Source organism: Euwallacea similis, unplaced genomic scaffold (assembly GCF_039881205.1).
Source record: "Euwallacea similis isolate ESF13 unplaced genomic scaffold, ESF131.1 scaffold_62, whole genome shotgun sequence".
In the NCBI taxonomy this organism is placed as follows: Eukaryota; Metazoa; Arthropoda; class Insecta; order Coleoptera; family Curculionidae; genus Euwallacea; species Euwallacea similis.
Window position 1 is genome coordinate 130,255 of NW_027098687.1, and position 5,752 is coordinate 136,006.

Here is a 5,752-nt window from a genome sequence, read left to right on the forward strand (position 1 = left end):
TGAAACGATGACTCCTGACCGATTTCATTCGTTTTTGCCTATTTTATCCTTTTGGAACGTTTTCATCAATTTTGTTCAATTTGAAGCCGAAATAGACAGATTTTGTCAAAATTGGTCAAAATCGGACGATTTGAGCAAATTCCGGGATGAAACGATGGCTCCTGGCCGATTTCGTTCGTTTCTGCCTATTTTATCATTTTGGCACGTTTTCATCAATTTGGTTCAATTTGAAACCGAAATAGACAGATTTTGTCAAAATTGGTAAAAATCGGACGATTTGAGCAAATTCCGGGATGAAACGATGACTCCTGACCGATTTCACTCGTTTTTGCCTATTTTATCCTTTTGGAACGTTTTCATCAATTTTGTTCAATTTGAAGCCGAAATAGACAGATTTTGTCAAAATTGGTCAAAATCGGACGATTTGAGCAAATTCCGGGATGAAACGATGGCTCCTGGCCGATTTCGTTCGTTTCTGCCTATTTTATCATTTTGGCACGTTTTCATCAATTTGGTTCAATTTGAAACCGAAATAGACAGATTTTGTCAAAATTGGTCAAAATCGGACGATTTGAGCAAATTCCGGGATGAAACGATGGCTCCTGGCCGATTTCGTTCGTTTTTGCCTATTTTATCCTTTTGGCACGTTTTCATCAATTTGGTGCAAATTGAATCCAGTTTTACCATATTTTTCCGAAATTCGTCAAAATCGGACGATTTAAGCAAAATCAGCGATGAAACGATGACTCCTGACCGATTTCACTCGTTTTTGCCTATTTTATCCTTTTGGAACGTTTTCATCAATTTTGTTCAATTTGAAGCCGAAATAGACAGATTTTGTCAAAATTGGTCAAAATCGGACGATTTGAGCAAATTCCGGGATGAAACGATGGCTCCTGGCCGATTTCGTTCGTTTTTGCCTATTTTATCCTTTTGGCACGTTTTCATCAATTTGGTGCAAATTGAATCCAGTTTTACCATATTTGTCCGAAATTCGTCAAAATCGGACGATTTGAGCAAATTCCGGGATGAAACGATGGCTCCTGACCGATTTCGCTCGTTTTTGCCTATTTTATCATTTTGGCACGTTTTCATCAATTTGGTTCAATTTGAAGCCGAAATAGACAGATTTTGTCAAAATTGGTCAAAATCGGACGATTTGAGCAAATTCCGTGATGAAACAATCGTTCCTGACCGATTTCGCTCGTTTTTGCCTATTTTATCCTTTTGGAACGTTTTCATCAATTTGGTTCAATTTGAATCCATTTGTACCATATTTGTCCGAAATTCGTCAAAATCGGACGATTTGAGCAAATTCCGGAATGAAACGATGGCTCCTGACCGATTTTGCTCGTTTTTGCCTATTTTATCCTTTTGGAACGTTTTCATCAATTTTGTTCAATTTGAAGCTGAAATAGACAGATTTGTCAGAAATTCGTCAAAATCGGACGATTTGAGCAAAATCAGCGATGAAACGATGAGTCCTGACCGATTTCGCTCGTTTTTGCCTATTTTATCCTTTTGGAACGTTTTCATCAATTTGGTTCAATTTGAAGCCGAAATAGACAGATTTTGTCAAAATTGGTCTAAATCGGACGATTTGAGCAAATTCCGGGATGAAACGATGGCTCCTGACCGATTTCGCTCGTTTTTGCCTATTTTATCTTTTTGGCACGTTTTCATCAATTTTGTTCAATTTGAAGCCGAAATAGACAGATTTTGTCAAAATTGGTCAAAATCGGACGATTTGAGCAAATTCCGGGATGAAACGATGGCTCCTGACCGATTTCGCTCGTTTTTGCCTATTTTATCATTTTGGCACGTTTTCATCAATTTGGTGCAAATTGAATCCAGTTTTACCATATTTGTCCGAAATTCGTCAAAATCGGACGATTTGAGCAAAATCAGCGATGAAACGATGACTCCTGACCGATTTCACTCGTTTTTGCCTATTTTATCCTTTTGGAACGTTTTCATCAATTTTGTTCTGAAGCCGAAATAGACAGATTTTGTCAAAATTGGTCAAAATCGGACGATTTGAGCAAATTCCGGGATGAAACGATGGCTCCTGACCGATTTCGCTCGTTTTTGCCTATTTTATCATTTTAGCACGTTTTCATCAATTTTGTTCAATTTGAAGCCGAAATAGACAGATTTTGTCAAAATTGGTCTAAATCGGACGATTTGAGCAAATTCCGGGATGAAACGATGGCTCCTGACCGATTTCGCTCGTTTTTGCCTATTTTATCATTTTGGCACGTTTTCATCAATTTGGTTCAATTTGAAGCCGAAATAGACAGATTTGTCCGAAATTCGTCAAAATCGGACGATTTGAGCAAATTCAGCGATGAAACGTGGCTCCTGGCCGATTTCGTTCGTTTCTGCCTATTTTATCATTTTGGCACGTTTTCATCAATTTGGTGCAAATTGAATCCAGTTTTACCATATTTGTCCGAAATTCGTCAAAATCGGACGATTTGAGCAAATTCCGGGATGAAACGATGGCTCCTGACCGATTTCGCTCGTTTTTGCCTATTTTATCATTTTGGCACGTTTTCATCAATTTGGTTCAATTTGAAGCCGAAATAGACAGATTTTGTCAAAATTGGTCAAAATCGGACGATTTGAGCAAATTCCGTGATGAAACAATCGTTCCTGACCGATTTCGCTCGTTTTTGCCTATTTTATCCTTTTGGAACGTTTTCATCAATTTGGTTCAATTTGAATCCATTTGTACCATATTTGTCCGAAATTCGTCAAAATCGGACGATTTGAGCAAATTCCGGAATGAAACGATGGCTCCTGACCGATTTTGCTCGTTTTTGCCTATTTTATCCTTTTGGAACGTTTTCATCAATTTTGTTCAATTTGAAGCTCAAATAGACAGATTTGTCAGAAATTCGTCAAAATCGGACGATTTGAGCAAAATCAGCGATGAAACGATGAGTCCTGACCGATTTCGCTCGTTTTTGCCTATTTTATCCTTTTGGAACGTTTTCATCAATTTGGTTCAATTTGAAGCCGAAATAGACAGATTTTGTCAAAATTGGTCTAAATCGGACGATTTGAGCAAATTCCGGGATGAAACGATGGCTCCTGACCGATTTCGCTCGTTTTTGCCTATTTTATCTTTTTGGCACGTTTTCATCAATTTTGTTCAATTTGAAGCCGAAATAGACAGATTTTGTCAAAATTGGTCAAAATCGGACGATTTGAGCAAATTCCGGGATGAAACGATGGCTCCTGACCGATTTCGCTCGTTTTTGCCTATTTTATCATTTTGGCACGTTTTCATCAATTTGGTGCAAATTGAATCCAGTTTTAACATATTTGTCCGAAATTCGTCAAAATCGGACGATTTGAGCAAATTCCGGGATGAAACGATGGCTCCTGACCGATTTCGCTCGTTTTTGCCTATTTTATCATTTTGGCACGTTTTCATCAATTTGGTGCAAATTGAATCCAGTTTTACCATATTTGTCCGAAATTCGTCAAAATCGGACGATTTGAGCAAAATCAGCGATGAAACGATGACTCCTGACCGATTTCACTCGTTTTTGCCTATTTTATCCTTTTGGAACGTTTTCATCAATTTTGTTCAATTTGAAGCCGAAATAGACAGATTTTGTCAAAATTGGTCAAAGTCGGACGATTTGAGCAAATTCCGGGATGAAACGATGGCTCCTGACCGATTTCGCTCGTTTTTGCCTATTTTATCATTTTAGCACGTTTTCATCAATTTTGTTCAATTTGAAGCCGAAATAGACAGATTTTGTCAAAATTGGTCTAAATCGGACGATTTGAGCAAATTCCGGGATGAAACGATGGCTCCTGACCGATTTCGCTCGTTTTTGCCTATTTTATCATTTTGGCACGTTTTCATCAATTTGGTTCAATTTGAAGCCGAAATAGACAGATTTGTCCGAAATTCGTCAAAATCGGACGATTTGAGCAAATTCAGCGATGAAACGTGGCTCCTGGCCGATTTCGTTCGTTTCTGCCTATTTTATCATTTTGGCACGTTTTCATCAATTTGGTGCAAATTGAATCCAGTTTTACCATATTTGTCCGAAATTCGTCAAAATCGGACGATTTGAGCAAAATCAGCGATGAAACGATGACTCCTGACCGATTTCACTCGTTTTTGCCTATTTTATCCTTTTGGAACGTTTTCATCAATTTTGTTCAATTTGAAGCCGAAATAGACAGATTTTGTCAAAATTGGTCAAAATCGGACGATTTGAGCAAATTCCGGGATGAAACGATGGCTCCTGACCGATTTCGCTCGTTTTTGCCTATTTTATCATTTTAGCACGTTTTCATCAATTTTGTTCAATTTGAAGCCGAAATAGACAGATTTTGTCAAAATTGGTCTAAATCGGACGATTTGAGCAAATTCCGGGATGAAACGATGGCTCCTGACCGATTTCGCTCGTTTTTGCCTATTTTATCATTTTGGCACGTTTTCATCAATTTGGTTCAATTTGAAGCCGAAATAGACAGATTTTGTCAAAATTGGTAAAAATCGGACGATTTGAGCAAATTCCGTGATGAAACAATCGTTCCTGACCGATTTCGCTCGTTTCTGCCTATTTTATCATTTTGGCACGTTTTCATCAATTTGGTTCAATTTGAAGCCGAAATAGACAGATTTGTCCGAAATTCGTCAAAATCGGACGATTTGAGCAAATTCAGCGATGAAACGTGGCTCCTGGCCGATTTCGTTCGTTTCTGCCTATTTTATCATTTTGGCACGTTTTCATCAATTTGGTGCAAATTGAATCCAGTTTTACCATATTTTTCCGAAATTCGTCAAAATCGGACGATTTGAGCAAAATCAGCGATGAAACGATGACTCCTGACCGATTTCATTCGTTTTTGCCTATTTTATCCTTTTGGAACGTTTTCATCAATTTTGTTCAATTTGAAGCCGAAATAGACAGATTTTGTCAAAATTGGTCAAAATCGGACGATTTGAGCAAATTCCGGGATGAAACGATGGCTCCTGGCCGATTTCGTTCGTTTCTGCCTATTTTATCATTTTGGCACGTTTTCATCAATTTGGTTCAATTTGAAACCGAAATAGACAGATTTTGTCAAAATTGGTAAAAATCGGACGATTTGAGCAAATTCCGGGATGAAACGATGACTCCTGACCGATTTCACTCGTTTTTGCCTATTTTATCCTTTTGGAACGTTTTCATCAATTTTGTTCAATTTGAAGCCGAAATAGACAGATTTTGTCAAAATTGGTCAAAATCGGACGATTTGAGCAAATTCCGGGATGAAACGATGGCTCCTGGCCGATTTCGTTCGTTTCTGCCTATTTTATCATTTTGGCACGTTTTCATCAATTTGGTTCAATTTGAAACCGAAATAGACAGATTTTGTCAAAATTGGTCAAAATCGGACGATTTGAGCAAATTCCGGGATGAAACGATGGCTCCTGGCCGATTTCGTTCGTTTTTGCCTATTTTATCCTTTTGGCACGTTTTCATCAATTTGGTGCAAATTGAATCCAGTTTTACCATATTTTTCCGAAATTCGTCAAAATCGGACGATTTAAGCAAAATCAGCGATGAAACGATGACTCCTGACCGATTTCACTCGTTTTTGCCTATTTTATCCTTTTGGAACGTTTTCATCAATTTTGTTCAATTTGAAGCCGAAATAGACAGATTTTGTCAAAATTGGTCAAAATCGGACGATTTGAGCAAATTCCGGGATGAAACGATGGCTCCTGGCCGATTTA